The following is a 19,115-nucleotide window of genomic DNA, read 5'->3' on the forward strand; positions in this document are numbered from 1 at the left end:
GGTGAAAGCTTTGACCGCTTATTGATGTCACTTGTTAAATCCACTTTAAATCAGTGTAGATGGAGACTGGTTAAAGAAGGATTTTTAAGCCTTGAGACATGGATTGTTAGAGGGTGACTGGGCAAGACAAAAGATTTAAGTGCTTTTGAACAGGGTATGGTAGTAGGTGCCAAGACTTGCAAAACGTATTGGTTATTCACACAGCAGTTTCCTGTGTGTATCAAGAATAGTCCACCACCCAAAGGACATCCAGCCAACTTGACACAACTGTGGGAAGCATTGGAGTCAACATGGGTCAGCATCCCTGTGTAATGCTTTCGTCCCCTTGTAGTCCAAGCCCTGATGAATTGAGGCTGTTCTGAGGGCAGAAGTGGAGGGGTACAACTCAATATTAGGAAGGTGTATATGCACAGTACCAGTCAAAAGTTTGGACACACCTATGCACACCTTATACATTGTATAATAATAGTGAAGACAAAACTTCAAAAAGATAAAACATGGAATCACGTAGTAACCAAACAAGTGTTAAATCTAAATCTATTTTATATTTGAGATTCATCAAAGTATCCACCCTTTGCCTTGATGACAGCTTTGCCCACACTTGGCATTTCTCAGGCTTCATGAAGTAGTCACCTGGAATGTGTTTCAATAAAAAGATGTGCCTTAACAGTTAATTTGTGGAATTTCCTTCCTCATACATTTAAACTATTCAGTTGTGTTGTGACAAGGTAGGGGTGGTATGCAGAAGATAGCCCTATTTGGTAAAATACTACATCTATATTATGGCAAGAACTGCTCAAATGAGCAAAGAGAAACAACAGTCCATTACTTTAAGACATGAATGTCAGTCAATCCTATGAAAGTTTCTTCAAGTGCAGTCGCAAAAACCATCAAGCGCTATGATGAAACTGGCTCACGAGGACCGCCACAGGGAAGGAAGACCCAGAGTTACCTCTGGTGCAGAGGATATGTTCATTAGAGTTAACGGCACCTCAGATTGTAGCCCAAATAAATGCTTCACAGAGTTCAAGTTACAGACACATCTCAACATCAACTGTTCAGAGGAGACTGCGTGAATCAGGCCTTCGTAGTCGAATTGCTGCAAAGAAACCATTACTAAAGGACACCAATAATAAGAAGAGACCTGTTTGGGCCAAGAATCAGGAACAATGGACATCAGAGTGGTTGAAATCTGTCCTTAGGTCTGATGAGTCCAAATTTGAGATTTTTGGTTCCAACCGCTTCGTGAGACACAGAGTAGGTGAACAGATGATCTCCGCATGTCTGGTTCCCTCCTGTGAAGCATGGAGGAGGAGGTGTGATGTGTTTTGCTGGTGACACTGTCAGTGATTTATTTAGAATTCAATACACACTTACCCAGCATGGCTACCACACACAAAAGGCTGCACACATACTAAAACATATGCCCTGCAGATGTAACATGGAAAGAGACACGAGTTCTGTGTGAAGGAGACGAAGCGCAAAGAAATACCTGAAGAATGCAAATGAAGTGCATTCGTAAACTATTCACAGCCCATCACTTTTCCACATTTTGTTACGTTACAGCCTTATTCTGAAATGGATTTGCCGGTGACACTGTCTGTAATTTATTTAGAATTCAAGGCACACTTAACCAGCATGGCTATCACAGCATTCTGCAGCGTACGCCATCCCATCTGGTTTGCGCTTAGTGGGACTATCGTTTGTTTTTAACAGGACAATGACCCAACACACTTCCAGGCTGTGTAAGGGCTATTTGACCAAGAAGGAGAGTGATGACGTGCTGCAACAGATGACCTGGCCTCCTCAATCCCCCGACCTCAACCCAATTGAGATTGTTTGGGATGAGTTGGACCGCAGATTGAAGGAAAAGCAGCCAACGTGTGCTCAGCATATGTATGAACTCCTTCAAGACGGTTGGAAAAGCATTCCAGGTGAAGCTGGTTGAGAGAATGCCAAGAGTGTGCAACGCTGTCATCACGGCAAAGGGTGGCTACTTTGAAGAATCTCAAATATAAAATAGATTTTTGTTTACTACATGATTCCATATGTGTTATTTCATAGTTTTGATGTCTTCACTATTATTCTACATTGTAGAACATAGTAAAAAATTAAGAATAACCCTTGAATGAGTAGGTGTGTCCAAAACTTTTGACTGGTACTGTGCATATACATCTGTGCATGAAGACCTTCCTAATATTGAGTTGTACCCCTCCACTTCTGCCCTCAGAACAGCCTCAATTCGACTCTACAAGGGGACGAAAGCATTCCACAGGGATATTGGCCCATGTTGACTCCAATGTTTCCCACAGTTGTATCAAGTTGGCTGGATGTCCTTTGGGTGGTGGACTATTCTTGATACACACAGGAAACTGTTGTGTAAATAACCCAGAAGTTTTGCTGTTCTTGACAAAAACCTGTGCGCTTGGCACCTACTAACATACCCCGTTTAAAGGCACTTAAATCTTTTGTCTTATCCATTCACCCTCTGAATGGCACACATACACAATCCATGTCTCAAGGATTAAAAATCCTTCTTTAACCTGTCTCCTTTATCTACACTGATTTAAAGTGGATTTCACAAGTGACATCAATAAGCGATCATAGCTTTCACCTGGTCAGTCTATGTCATGGAAAGGGCAGGTGTTAATGTTTTGTATACTCCGTAAATAACTGTCACTGACTTTTGCATCATTCCACTCCATTGTTAGATGAACCTTTATTTCGTCTGTCATGTTGGTGTGGTTGATCCTGAGGATCGCTAGCAATAGTGGATCATATTAGGCGAACGTGCCAGCAGCATACCACCCTGCCCTGCTGGCTTGCTTCTGAAGCTAAGCAGGGTTGGTCCTGGTCAGCCCCTGGATGGGAGACCAGATGCTGCTGGAAGTGGTGTTGGAGGGCCAGTAGGAGGCCCTCTTTCCTCTGGTCTAAAAATATCCCAATGCCCCAGGGCAGTGATTGGGGACACTGTGCTGTCTTTCGGCTGGGACATTAAACGGGTGTCCTGACTCTCTGAGGTCATTAAAGATCCCATGGCACTTATCGTAAGAGTAGGGGTGTTAACCCCGGTGTCCTGGCTAAATTCCCAATCTGGCCCTCAACCCATCACGGTCACCTAATAATCCCCAGTTTACAATTGGCTCATTCATCCCTGTAACTATTCCCCAGGTCGTTGCTGCAAATGAGAACGTGTTCTCAGTCAACTTACCTGGTAAAATAACGGAGAATTTTTTTTTTATAAAAAAAATAAAAACGTGTTACAAGTTGTGCAATAATTTGGGATATATAGCCTATTTGAATCATTATGGAACGCAGACCATACATAGCAGTTTAAACCTGGAGCCTAGCACACGGTTTACGACAACTGGACTGTTGTCGTCACATATCCATGATTAGTGAGGATTGTTAAGGGTCGATTTATAGTACTAGTGTTCAACCCCAATTGCACACTTTTCTCACCTTCCAATATTTAATGTATTGAACAATTGTGAATGTCAACTTTCCGGATGAATCAAACCACTGTTTTTTACTCACCAATATATTTTGTGCTTAAAGGCTCTCCCAAACTGTTTTTGTATTTTTCAATACAGTGCATTCGGAAAGTATTCAGACCCCTTCACTTTTTCCACATTTTGTTACGTTTACAGCCTTATTCTAAAATGGATAAAATACAAATAAATCCTCATCAATCTACACACAATACCCCACAATGACAAAGTGAAAACAGGTATCTAGACATATTTACTAATTCATAAAAAAATTCAAATAAACATACCTTATTTACATAAGTATTCAGACCCTTTGAGACCCCTTTCCATTGATCATCCTTGAGATGTTCCTACAACTTGATTGAAGTCTACCTTATGTAAATTAAATTGATTGGACATGATTTGAATTGGACATGTCTATATAAGGTTTCATAGTTGACAGTGCATGTCAGAGCAAAAACCAAACCATGAAGTTGAGCTCCGAGACAGGATTGTGTTGAGGTACAGATCTTTGGAAGGGTACCAAAACATTTCTGCAGCATTGAAGGTCTCCAAGAGCACATTGGCCTCCACCATTCTTAAATGGAAACAGTTTGGAACCACCAAGACTCTTCCTAGAGCTGGCTACCCGGCCAAACTGAGCAATCAGGGGAGAAGGGCCTTGGTCAGAGAGGTGGCCAAGAACCCAATGGTCAACCTGACAGAGCTCCAAAGTTCATCTGTGGAGATGGGTGAACCTTCCAGAAGGACAACCATCTCTGCAGCACTCCACCAATCAGGCCTTTATGGTAGAGTGGCGAGATGGAAGCCAAGACCCTAACCCTAACCCTAAGCACACAGCCAAGACAACGAGTGGGAGGAGTGGGTTCGAGACAAGTCTCTGAATGTCCTTGATGTCCCAGATAGAGCCTGGAATTTAACCCGATCTAAGATTTCTGGAGAGACCTAAAAATAGCTGTGAAGCGACGCTCACCATCCAACCTAACAGAGCTCGGACGGATCTGCAGAGAAGAATGGGAGAAACTCCCCAAATACAGGTGTGCCAAGTTGTAGCGTCATACCCAAGAATACTCGAGGCTGTAATCACTGCCAAATGTGCTTTAAAAGGTCTGAATACTTATGTAAATGTGATTTTTCAGTTTTAAATTTTTATTACATTTGCTAAAATACACTGCTCAAAAAAATAAAGGGAACACTAAAATAACACATCCTAGATCTGAATGAATTAAATATTTTTATTAAATACTTTTTTCTTTACATAGTTGAATGTGCTGACAAAAAAAATCACACAAAAATGATCAATGGAAATCAAATTTATCAACCCATGGAGGTCTGGATTTGGAGTCACACTCAAAATTAAAGTGGAAAACCACACCACAGGCTGATCCAATTTTGATGTAATGTCCTTAAAACAAGTCAAAATTAGGCTCAGTAGTGTGTGTGGCCTCCACGTGCCTGTATGACCTCCCTACAACGCCTGGGCATGCTCCTGATGAGGTGGCAGATGGTCTCCTGAGGGATCTCCTCCCAGACCTGGACTAAAGCATCCGCCAACTCCTGGACAGTCTGTGGTGCAACGTGGCGTTGGTGGATGGAGCGAGACATGATGTCCCAGATGTGCTCAATTGGATTCAGGTCTGGGGAACGGGCGGGCCAGTCCATAGCATCAATGCCTTCCTCTTGCAGGACCTGCTGACACACTCCAGCCACATGAGGTCTAGTATTGTCTTGCATTAGGAGGAACCCAGGGCAAACCGCACCAGCATATGGTCTCACAAGGGGTCTGAGGATCTCATCTCGGTACCTAATAGCAGTCAGGCTACCTCTGGCAGCAATCAGTGTTGCTTCCTAAGTGGACAGTTTGATTTCACAGAAGTGTGATTGACTTGGAGTTACATTGTGTTGTTTAAGTGTTCCCTTTATTTTTTTGAGCAGTGTAGTTTTTTGCTTCGTCATTATGGGGTATTGTGTATAGATTAATGTTTTTTTTTTTTTTTTACCAGGCTTTGCAAGCATGGTTCCCTTGCGTGCTCAATACATTTAATTAAACCACTGAAACCCCTCCCACTTGCCGCTCAACAGATTTTCTCGTGGAGTTTACATTCAATAGGGTTTGAAGTAGATTTATTTGACACCATTATTTTACCATTAATTAGATTTTTTTTCTACAGACTAGAATACTTTGTGAAAATGGGTTCTTAATATAGCGATCAATGAAAGAAATCCATATAAATATATGCATATTCGTCTTCGTCTCATCACCATCTGCCAAAATTGGTTTGGAGAGCCTTTAAGCACAAAATATTTTTAATTAAACAGACAGGGGCTTGATTCATCCTGAAAGTTGTCATATTCAACTTCAACCCATGAAATATTTGAAGGTGGAAAAAAGCGTACAATAAGGCTTGAACAAAAGTCCTATACATTTACATTAATCCTCACTAATCATGGAACTGTATGACAATGGTCCAGTCGTCGTGAACCGTGCGCCAGGCTCCAGGATTAACCTGCTACATGTGGTCTGAGTTCCATAATGATTCAAATTGGCTACATGTCCCAAATGATGGCACAATGTTAGCCTATTATGATCCACTAATGCTAGTGAACTTCAGGAACAACTACACAGACATGACAGAGGAAATAAAGGTACACGGAATGGAATGATGTGAAATGTAAGGTACAAATTGAACAAATGAACACTAAAGTGACAATTATAAATGTATGTGGGAATTACTGATGATGGTTCCCAATGGCTAATATACTGGCTAATATTTAACATGATACAAATTGTGAAATAAAATTGAGAAAAGCCCGGGTAAAATGTAAAACATTCTAAACTCTATACATGCAAACATTCTTAGATCTCCACCCCGAACGAATGGCGGGTGAATAGAATGCTATCCTCATGCTTAAATTCAAGGTCAGAATACGCATAGAGAGAAAAGTGCATAAAAATTGAATTATGTTCCATTTACGCACTCTTAACTTGGGTCGGAATTGGCCCCCGGTTGAATGAAATGTATTCAGTTTGCGCAAGGGAACCACGCCTGCAAAGGCCGCTATGCACCTGCATAAGGTAAGTCTGACTACCAAATATTGTGAATGGCATACATTTCCTAAATCGGCCCATTAGGGCTCTATTCAATCAGATTGCTTTAGCCGACATCCTCAAAAGCAGTTGTTTTGGTGGTGTCATAAATGGAACTGTGTTGAGCTGTCAAATCCTACCAGCTCTCACAGTCTCAAGTCAGAATTAGACGTTCATCCATTTTTCTCAAACGTCAAATTTTCAAGTTGTTCCAAACACCAAATTTGTGTTTAAGTTTAAGCATAAACTCCAAATTCTTAAGGTTAGGCATTAACTCCGAATGGTTAAGATAAGGGTTAAGGTTTGGGATAGGATTTTTAAAAATCACTGGACTCGAACTGTCAACCTTTGGAATCTGAGACAGATGGTTATGCCCATATCATGGGTGACCTGGCTGGTCAAATCCACAAGCTCCTGGCATTATACCTAAAGCGGACATTGCCACTGGCTGCACGGAGTCCCATTAAAGGGTAGGGAGCATGAGCTTTTACTCACTAAAGTCACAACACATTGTGGTCAAAGACTTAGTTGTAGTCACGATCTGGTTACCTATAACTACAAACATAGTTATGTTAACTTATTTACAGATATCTTCAGAACTACCCACAATGCACTATTTCTGAACGTCATATAGAGGATCTACTCTGTGCTACTGAGTTGGTATGCTAGCTCCACACCTAGCTCAGGCTGGCCACACCTCATGAGCTTCACGGATTTGTGGCTGTGTTAACTACTGGAAACTGAGTTGAACAGCATTCTTACATAGGTATTCCTCTTTTCCAGATGGGATAGAGCAGTATGCAGTGCCATGCCCATTCCGTTATCCGTGGATCTATTGGGAAGGTATGCAAATTGTCGTGGGTGTCAGGTAAGGTAAAGGTGATATGATCCTTAACTAGCCTCACAAAAATAACTTAATGATGACAGATGTGGGTGCTATGGGGCAATAGTCATTTAGGTCAGTTACATTCGCTTTCAAGCAAGTGGGGACAACAGACTGGGATAGGGAGAGATTGAATATGTCCATAAACACTCCAGCCAGCTGGTCTGCACGTGCTCTGATGACACGGCTAGAGATGTCGTCTGCGCCGGCAACCTTGCGAGGGTTAACACACTTAAATGTCTTATCTGTGCCACGGAGAACAAGAGTTCACAGTCATCATGTGTAGCAGTAGCCCTAGATCTCGGCTCTGTGTTTTTCTCGAAGCGGGCGAAGGTGTTTAGCTTGTCCGGGAGCGAGGAGTCGGTGTCCGAGACATGGCTGGCTTTCCGTTTATAATCTGTGATTGTCTGGAGTCCCTGCAACATGCGTCTCGTGTCTGAGCCGTTGAATTGTGACTCCACTTTGTCCTTGTACTGTTGTTTTGCCACTTTGATTGCGGAGGGCATAGCTGGTCTGTTTGTACACGTCCATGTTCCCAGTCACCTTGCCGTGGTTAAATGCGGTGGTTTGCGCTTTCAGTTTTGCGTGAATGCTGCCATCTATCCACTGTTTTTGGTTTGGATAAGTTGTAATTGTCACAGTGGGAACAACATCCTCTATATGCACTTCCTGATGAACTCAGTCACTGAGTCAGTGTATACATCGATACTATTCTCGGAGGCAACCCAGAACATTTCCCAGTCCGCATGATCAAAACAATCTTGAAGCATAGATTCTGATTGGTCAGACCACGGGTGCTTCCTGTTTAAGTTTCTGTCTATATTAGGAGGAGGAGCAAAATAGAGGCGTGATTTTATTTGCTAAAGGGAGGGCGGGAGGGCCTTGTAGCTGTCCCGGAAGGGGGAGTAGCAATGGTCAAGAGTGTTCGATGAGCGAGTAGCACAGGAGATGTGTTGATAGAACTTCGGTAGCGTTTTCCTCAGATTTTCTTTGTTAAAGTCCCAAACTACAATAAATGTGGCCTCAGGATATACGGTTTACAGTTTGCAGAGTCCAGTGTAGTTCTTAGCGAGACAAAGACAATTATTTTGGAAGGTAATGAGGTCGGCATTTGATGGTGGATATTCCAGATCAGTAGGAACAAACAGACTTGAGTTCCTGTACATTACCACAATCACACAATCTCCACCTTTCATCCTGTTTGCGCGATGGACGGAGAACCCTGCTGGCTGAATGGACAGGGACAGTATATTCGAAGAGAGATGTGATTTAGTGAAACAGAGTATGTTACAGTCCCTGGTGTCTCTCTGGAAGGAGATTTTCACCCTGAGCTCATATGCTTTGCTGTCCAGAGACTGAACGTTAGCGAGTAATATACTCGGAAGCAGTGGATTGTATGTATGCCCCCTGAGTATGACTAGGAGCACACTCCTTATTCCGCTGTGGTGGCGTCATGGAGCAGCCCCCAGGATGAATGGAACTGCTTTGGGGAGTTCAAATAAAGGCTCCAATTCAGGGAAATCTAATTTCTGGTCGAAAAGCTGGTAAGTGATCATCGATCTAATATCCAGAAGTTCCCCAGGTGGTGAAGATGGGTAACACCTCTGCCACGCTGATCCTCATCATGGGGGCTCAGCCCTCCCTGTACTCCCTGTTCACCCATTATTGCGTGTCCATGAACGTCTCCAACTGTATCATCAAGTTTGCTGATGACAACAGTGGTAGGCCTGATTACAAACAACGACAAAACAGCCTACAGGGAGGAGGCGAAGGCCCTGGTGGAGTGGTGTCAGGAAAATAACCTCTCCCTCAGCGTCAACAAAATGTAAGAGCTGATTGTGAACTTCAGGAGACAACCGAGAGAGCATGCCCCCATCCACATCGATGGGGCCGCAGTGGAGAGGGTGAAAAGCTTCAAGTTCCTCAGTGTGAACATCACTGACAACCTGAAATGGTCCATTCACACAGACAGTGTGGTGAAGGCGTTTACCTCAACCTTTGCCCCTAAGACTCTCTTAAACCTCCACAAGTGCATCATTGAGAACATTGGCACGGCACCACCTGGTACGGCAATTAAACCGTCCTCAATCACAGGGCTGTCCAGAAGGTGGTGTGGTTAGTCCAGTAGTTGGGCTCAACCATGCCGACCATAGCCATGCTGATTGGCTAGACTGGCTAGGCTAATAGCTAACATTATTTGGCTAAATAGCTAACATTAGCTGGCTGGCTGCTTTTTAAAATGTGTATTATTATTATTATTATTATTATTATTTAGCTGGCTGGCTGGCTAGGTTGCTGGCTAAGATAACTGCATACAGCTAACATTCTTTGATATTTGGTTAGATGGTGTTATGTATTTTCAAAACGTTGGTTTACAGAAAGTATTCATACCCCTTGACTTATTCCATATTTTGTTGTGTTACAGCCTGAACTGTAACACAAAATGTATTTATTTTGTATCTAATGTATCTACACACAACAGCCCATATTGACAAAGTCAAAACATGTTTTTAGAGTTTTGTTCACACCGGAGTCAATGCTTTGTAGAAGCACCTTTGGCGGCAATTACAGCTTTGAGTCGTCTTGGGTATGTCTGAATCAGCTTTGCACATCTGGATTTGGGGATTTTGTCAAGCTCTGTTAAGTTAGATGGGGAGCGGCGGGTCATTGTCCTGTTGGAACGTAAATCTTCGCCCCCCAGACTAACGGTCATTTGTACTCTGAAGCAGGTTCTCATCAAGGATTTGCCTGTATTTGGCTCCATTCATTGTTCCCTCTATCCTTATCAGTCTCCCAGTCCCTGCCACTGAAAATCATCCCCATAGCATGACGCTGCCACCACCGATGTTCCCTCTAGTTTTTTTCATCACTGAGCAAATTTCAGGTCTGCTGAGCACAACCTTGAACTTTGTGAAAATTCTGTGCAACTTCCGGTGGCCTACCATCAAAAGCATTGGAGAAAATGCATCCCATAACATTTTAACATGGAAATAGCTGATCTGTCATTCAGCCTCTTTACGACAAAAAAAGCAATTTACCTGACTCCTTTTCAAAGATGTCTAGAAATTCACAGGTTTGGTGCTCTTGTAGGAAGCAATCACTCTCCCATTGTTGAATACAAATTATATATAACTTGGCTAATAACTCACTAACTAGCAAACAAGCGGATCTACCCACGCCTGCTGATGCTGTAAAAACAGTCAAGTTCAAAGTGAATGGCACAGATCCATATATGGCAATGATCTATTTGTATATAAGCCTACTGCAGCTCTGATTGGTTATGGCGCACTGGTCTGTGTAGAGTAGTTGTGCCTGTAAATGCAATAGAAGCCTACTCCGATGCGATCTGCCTACAATAAAATCTCTTGTATAGTTATTAATAATAATAATAATAATAATAATATTAATAAGTCTTGCATTGAAAGTGTCTAATATTGCATTGATTCGATCACAATTCCCACAGTAAAAGGTTCACTATAGGGATGGTGTTGGAGGGGTGATGAGCTGTGCCTGGTTTTCTCCATACATAGCGCTTTGCATTCAGGCCAAAGAGTTACATTTTTGTCTCTTCAGACCACATAATCTTTTACCTTATGCGCTCAGTCTTTCAAGTGCCTTTTTGCAAACTCCAGGCGTGCTGTCATGTGCCTTTTTCTCAGGGGTGGCTTCTGTCTGGCCACTCTCGCATAAAGCCCAGATTGGTGAAATGCTGTAGTGTAGAGACTGTTGTCCTTCAAGCAGGTTCTCCATCTCAGCCAAGGAACTCTATAGTTCTGTCAGAGTGGGTTCTTGGTCACCCCCCTGACCAAGGTCATTCTTGCCCGGTTCCTCAGTTTGGTCGGGTAGTTCCATATTTTTTTCAGTTTCCCAATGATGTAAGCTTGGAAAATGTCAATACTATAGAAATTGTTTTATACCCTTCCCCAGATTTATGCCTCATAACAATTCTATCTTGGAGGTCTACGGACAGTTCCTTGGACTTCAGGGCATAGTTTCTGCTCTGACATGCACTGTCAACTGTGTTCCCTTACAAAGACAGGTGTGTTTCTTTTTAAATCATGTCCAAACAATTGAATTGGCCACAGGTGGACTCCAATCAAGTTGTCATCTCAAGGATGATCAAAGGAACTTTGATCCACCTGTACTCAATTTGAAATGTAATAGCAAAGGTGTGTGAGTACTTCTGTAATCAAATCAATAGTCAATTAGATATTTCTGTATTTTCATTTTCTGTATTTCAACTGTATTTCAACTGTATTTCAACTGTATTTCAACTTGCAAATATTTCAAAAAACATGTTTTCACTGTCGTTATGGGGAGAAGCCTACTCCAATGCGTTCTGCCTACATTAACATCTCTTATATAGTTAGTTTTGCATACTGTGTAGATTTGTGAGAATATACACTGCCGGGTCACTTATACATTTCCTTGTTTTCCATGAAAACATGAGATGCAAAATGTATAGGAAATATAGTCAAGATGTTGACAAGGTTATAAATAATTATTTTTAATTGAAATAATAATTCTGTCCTTCAAACTTTGCTTTCGTCAAAGAATCCTCCATTTGCAGCAATTACAGCCTTGTAGACCTTTGGCATTCTAGTTGTCAATTTGTTGGGGTAATCTGAAGAGATTTCAGCCCATGCTTCATGAAGCACCTCCCACAAATTGGATTGGCTTGATGGGCACTTCTTATGTATCAAATGATCAAGCTGCTACCACAACAGCTCAATAGGGTTGAGAGCCGATGACTGTGCTGGCCACTCCAATATAGACAGAATACCAGCTGACTGCTTCTTCCCAAAATAGTTATTGCATAGTTTGGAGCTGTGCTTTGGGTCATTGTTCTGTTGTAGGAGGAAATTGGCTCCACAATTAAGCGCCGTCCACAGGCATTGCAAAATGGAGTGATAGCCTTCTTTCTTCAAGATCCCTTTTACCCTATACAAATCTCCCACTTTACCACCACCAAAGCACCCCCAGACCATCACATTGCCACCACCATCCTTGACAGATGGCGTCAAGCACTCCTCCAGCATCTTTACATTTTTCCTGTGTCTCACGAATGTTATTTTTTGTGATCCGAACACCTCAAACTTAGATTTGTCTGTCCATAACACTTTTTTCCAACCTGCCTTTGTCCGGTGTCTGTGTTCTTTTGCCCATCTTAATCTTTCATTTTTATTGGCCAGTCTGAGATATGTCTTTTTGTTTACAACTCTGCCTAGAAGGCCAGCATCCCGGAGTCGCCTCTTCACTGTTGACGTTGAGACTGGTGTTTTGCGGGTACTATTTAATTAAGCCGCCAGTTGAAGACTTGTGACGCGTCTGTTTCTCAAACTAGACACTCTAATGTACTTGTCATCTTGCTCAGTTGTGTACCGGGGCCTCCCACTCCTCTTTCTATTCTGGTTAGAGCCTGTTTGCGCTGTTCTGTGAAGGGAGTAGTACACAGCGTTGTAAGAGATTTTCAGTTTCTTGGCAATTTCTCGCATGGAATAGCCTTAATTTCTCAGAACAAGAATAGACTGACGAGTTTCAGAAGAAAGTTCTTTGTTTCTGGCCATTTTGAGTCTGTAATCGAACCCACAAATGCTGATTCTCCAGATACTCAACTTGTCTAAAGAAGGCCAGTTTTATTGGTTATCTTTAATCAGCACAACCGTTTTCAGCTGTGCTAACATAATTGCAAAAGGGTTTTCTAATGATCAATTAACCTTTTAAAATATAAACTTGGATTAGCTAACACAACATGCCATTGGAACACAGGAGTGATGGTTGCTGATAATGGGCCTCTGTATGCCTATGTAGATATTCCATGGGACGGCAGGTAGCCTAGAGGTTAGTGTTGGACTAGCAACCAGAAGGTTGCTACATCGAATCCCTGAGCTGACAAGGTAAAAATCGGTCGTTCTGCCCCTGAACAAGGCAGTTCAGTTCCTAGGCCGTCATTGAAAATAATAATTTGTTCTTAACTGACTTGCCTAGTTATATAAATAAATAGTCATTTACAACAATAACACTGTATTTCTGATCATTTTAATGGAACAAAAATTGTATTTTCTTTCAAAAACAAGGACATTTCTAAGTGATCGCCAAACATTTGAACGGTAGTGTATATACTTTTTACATTTTATCCCATTAGAATTCAGGCTGTAACACAAACTGTTGAATTCATCAAGGGATATTAATACTTTCTGATGGCACTGTAGCTGTTAGCTAGCAACTGGCTGACTCATTCAGTGCTAATGTAATGTAAGCAGGCTGGTAGGGATAATGTTAGCAGGCTAGTAGGGCTAACGTTAGCTGGCTATTTGGCTAGCAACCTTGTAAGTTGATTTGTAACAATAAAGTCATAGAGTATTTGCTTGTAAGTTGGCTGAACATTTAATTGAAACGAGTAGTCATGAGTGCCAAAGATTTGGTTTCATTTGAAGTTATACATTTGAAGTTATTTCTGTTGGAGTTTACATGATAGGAAATAGGCTGGCTTGCAGATTCTCCATATTACACCACACCCCGGAAATCTTTTTCCCGACATGACTTTGGCATTCTTCTGAATTCTGATTGGTTTTATGTAATAACAGCAAAAATAATAAAGTGAGATGTAACTTTGCATTGAGACTTTTGATGCGTGTATTAATGCAAATCCATATGTTACATGAGGTTAGGAAGAGTTAACAATATGTGTGTTATTGTATTGGAATGAATTAGAATATATCATGTAAATACATTTCCTGGAGACAAACCAATTCTGTAGATTCACCCAGAGCCCCATGGGCCCTGGTCAAAAGTGGCACTATAGGGAATAGGGTGCCATTTGGGATGCAGGCAGTTTTTGTATAATAGTGGTAATTGCTGCTGACTAATGCAACCAGATAATTTATAATGTATAGATCTCAAAAACAAGTTCTAACATTTGCTAACTAGTAACCAAATCGATAACACGTTTTAATCTAACGTTCAATGCAGAGCTATTCAGTTATGGGCCTCAAGCTACTGGTTAGTGAATTGATCAATTAATCAAATAATGTAATTGATTGGCCAGATAGCTCACTCAACACCAGATCTGAAACGGTCCTTTATTAGAAAAAAAAATGAAAACCAGCAAAGTGAATCACCCTCTGGCCTAACGGTTAAAATGGATGACCAGATGAGCTGCTGGCCCTCTTAATGGCAGTAAGAGTCAAGCCAGGTGCTTCCTTTCTCTCCACAGAGGTCCATCCATGCCTGGGCCATGTGCCGACCTGGTGTCCTATCTATCTACATGTGTCAGTGCTTCATAGTGTGTTTGCACAGCTCTCTCAGTGATCAACCCAGCTACCTCCAGTCCATCCATGGAGACCCATTGCGGTCAATTGTTTTCAGATGTTCCTGTGCTCATGTTTCAGCATTATGGAATGGCAGCTGCTGTGGAGATGAAATATAAATAACCCGGCAGGTTGTTTTGGCAACAGGGAATCATGCAGACAGGAGGAACTGGAGCCTAACTACTTATACCTTGTGTCAACTCTGTGATGTGTGCCCTACCCACGGGGCAAAAACTGGTTGCATCAATGTTGTTTCCACCTCAAAAAAAATGGATGACGTTGAATCGACGTGGAAAACTGATTGGATTTGCAAAAAGTCATACATTTAAGGGAATTTTGTATTTCTTTCACCCAACTTTTTACGTAACAACATGGTTATTTTTTTGTTGATTTCATATTGAATTCACATTAGTTGACCACTTGACATCTCAACCAAATGTAAATCAAAACTAGACGTTGGAATGACATCTGTGTTCAGTGGGTAGGCCCTGTTCACTGAGGTGAATCTTTCAGGGGCTGGTTTCCTGGACACAGATTAAAGGGATAGTTCACCCAAGTTACAAAATTACACATTGGTTTAGTCAATGGACTGCTTACAAGGGGCTGGATTCAATCCATATCGCTGAAGTTCAGCACTCTAGCACGATTGAAATGTTAAAGTTAATTTCTGATTGAGCCAACATACACAGTGTTTACCGTGAATGCAGTCTCTGCTAACGTGGGAACATGGCCTTTACATTTCTATCGCCCTGTAAAGCAGCGCTATTGATTGAATCCATCCCAAGGTAAGGAAACCAGTATGTTATTTTGTAATTTGGTTGAACTATCCCTTTAAGCCTATTGCCAGTGGTGGAAAAGTACTCAATTATTATACTTTAGAAAAGATAAAGATACCTTGATATAAAATGACTCAAGTAAAAGTCATCCAGTAAAATACTACTTGAGTTAAAGTAAAAAAGTATTTGGTTTTTAAATACACTTAAGTATCAAAACTAACGGAATTGCTAAAATATACGTAAGTATCAAGAGTAAAAATAATTTCAAGTTCCTTACATTTAGCAAAACAGACGGCACAAATGTCCTTTTTCATTTTTATTGACGGATAACCAGGGGCACATTACAACACTCGGACATCATTTACAAATGAGGCATTTGTGTTTAGTGAGTCCGCCAGATCAGAGGCAGCAGAGGTGACCAGGGATGTTCTCTTGATAAGTATGTGAATTGGACCATTTTCCTGTCAAAATGTACCCAAGTACTTTTGGGTGTCAGAGAAAGTGTATGTAGTAAAAAGCACATTATTTTCTTTAGGAATGTAGTGAAGTAAAAGTAGCCAAAAATATAAATAGTAAAGTACAGATACCCCCAGAAACAACTTAAGTAGTACTTTAAAGTATAGTTACTTAAGTACTTTACACCACTGCCTATTGCCCTAAAAATAATGCTTAATAGCAGTTCTCCTTTGAAAGTGCTTTATAGACCAAAACTAGCCTTTTAATCTTTTGTCTGGGAAACCTGCCCCAGAACGTTGCAGATAGACTTATAATACGTTAAAGTGACATGTCCAATTCTACAAGATGACAATCATATTTGTTCTGGGTGGGTCATACATCTCTCTCTGAATGTCCTGTGCTGTTGCTGATCCTGAACTGGCCCCAGAGGTGTATTCATTAGGAACCAAACAGAAGCAAACTGTACAAAACAGGCAAAACAGACAGTACTGTACTAGTACATGAGGAGTGTTGGTGGTTTATAATGGCATGATAGGGAGCCTGGAGCAAAGAGGTCACAGCTGGACACTGTTCAATTTATGCAATAATCCTCCGCACTTGATTGCCGAACAGACTTATTTTGAGATTTAATGTGCCTGAAGCCTAAATAACTGAATTTGCTCAATTAGAATCTCTCTGTTGCAAAACGGTTGTCAATCACCTCAGTCAATTTAGGGACGAATTGATTGGGACTTACTGCAACTTCACTTAGATGACGTCAAATAAGAAAAGGTGTATGATGATAATGATTCTGGAATTCAATCAATTGCAGATATAGGATTTCCAAATTTGTACAACAGCATGGTCTAGATGAAAGGAGTGGGACAGTGATAATATAGGAGTTGTAAAAATGAAATTCTTTAGTGATAACTATGCTTTGTGAGGCTGGTCTGACTTAGCATAGTGAATGAACTATGTTTCAAGTTGGCCTTCATTTTCAACAGTCAGCAGAGGGCGAATTCATGTTGAAGGAGAGAGTTTTTATTTGTCACTTTCACTTGGTTGTCACACTGAAGGGTTACACACGGGAAGACCCTGGCGGCACATCACAAACACCACTTCCGTTGTTATAAAAAGAGCACTCAGGCATTTAAACACTCAACAAAGCCATCGCATGAGAGATCATTAGAATGGGAACGCTTTTTAATCTCTCAAAATCTCCATCAGCCTACATAACCCACAGCCCACCCCCGATTATAGCTCATCGCTGTTATAGGCCTACACGTTATGCAAAGGTTAGTCTTTACGTCACATGGTCGCGTAACAGTACTGTACTAGTACATGAGGAGTGTTGGTGGTTTATAATGGCATGATAGGGAGCCTGGAGCAAAGAGGTCACAGCTGGACACTTTTCAATTTATGCAATAATCCTCCGCACTTGATTGCCGAACAGACTTATTTGGAGATTTAATGTGCCTGAAGCCTAAATAACAGTTAAATAAGACCTTTTTAAAAGTATGTTTGTTTTGATTCAATAGTATTAGCCATAATTCATACAGGAAGCCCAGCGCTACTGAATGGAAGGGTTATGGATTCTGTTATCTCTTGGATACTAGTAATTGAAACCGTCAAACAGTCAGAACAGCTGTAAACTTTGAGGAAACTAAAACAATGTCGCTGGCTCCTCTGAAACTAGATAAAGTAATGATGACAGGTACTTCAGCTCAGTGGGGGAAGAGACGTCCTCCAGTTGGTTTCTCTCAGTGACAAATGACAAAGGTAGAATTTTTACTAAAGTCACTCTGTCCTCAATCTGTCCTTTCTTTCTCACGCAACTGTCTGGAGTAGGTTATTCTGTCTATCTCGCACGCTCGACCATCACAAGCAGAAGTGCCTTGCCTCTGTTTCTGTGGGGGCACTGATGGACAAATTCAATATCTTACAGTTAATTCTGTGTGAAATAAACCATACAATATTTACTGTATAATATATTTAATTATAAGTTGGGTGGTTCAAGCCCTGAATGCTGATTGACTGACAGCCATGGCATATCAGACCGTATACCACGGGTATGACAAAACATTTATTTTCACTGCTCTAATTACGTTGGTAACCAGTTTATAATAGCAATAAGGCACCAAGGGGGTTTGCGGTATATGGCTAATATACCACAGCTAAGGGCTCCGCATTGCATCGTGCATAAGAACAGCCCTTACGCGTGGTATAATGGCCATATACCACACCTTCTCAGGCCTTATAACTTAATCCTACAACTATCTAATTAAGGGTGCCCTGATCAATAGGCATGACGCTTCTGAAGTGTTTCTTCTTATCGTGTATAGACTACAGTTTTAATACATAAGTCATAGCCAAGCATATGCTCTCGTTCCATGTAAAAGAAGACACAGACGTCTTCCATGTACTAAGGATCTTGTGTAACTGATGAGCAGTAGTCAGTGTAGGTCTCGGTCGGTCTTAAGGTGTTCTACTTTATCTGGCCACCAGAAGGTCAGAGGCAACCCTAATCCCAGCAGGCACATGACCTAGAATGAACAACCTTGTATGGTCATGTCTGCGACTCTATAACAGACATATCAGTAGTAGGTCAGGCTAAAGGGATCTTGGTCAGGCTAGACAGGTATTTTTGATCAACCATCTTCTCATGTGGAGATTTCTTTTTTCATTGTCAGCTATATCCATCTTCCATCTGGGCCGTGTTCATTATGGCATGCAACAGAACATTTTTCGTTTCGGAATGGGGAAACTAAAATGTTTCCGTCTGTTTTCTTTTGACTGGTACCCGCTTCTCAGTGTAGCTTCAACTGACCCCAGAGGGTTAAACTGATGAGTACTCTGACCTCAGCTGGAGAGCAGAAGTATGCTGTGGTCCTTCACCCGTCGTCATGGCAACCATTGATTTCAGTTTTACCAGCATGATCAGAGGGTAGAGTTCTGATTTGGAAGACATAATATTGAAAAGCCCCGTTTATACCTGGTGTTAACATGTGTCCTGTGTCATCTTGTCCCTGTTCTGATTGTGCCCACATTTTTAGACCGGTATAGACGATCAAAATAAACGGCTGTGATAATATTTAGGGTAAAAATTGATTGGTTATGAAAGCTCAGTTGGCA

This window comes from Oncorhynchus mykiss, chromosome 27 (genome assembly GCF_013265735.2).
Source record: "Oncorhynchus mykiss isolate Arlee chromosome 27, USDA_OmykA_1.1, whole genome shotgun sequence".
Classification (NCBI taxonomy): domain Eukaryota; kingdom Metazoa; phylum Chordata; class Actinopteri; order Salmoniformes; family Salmonidae; genus Oncorhynchus; species Oncorhynchus mykiss.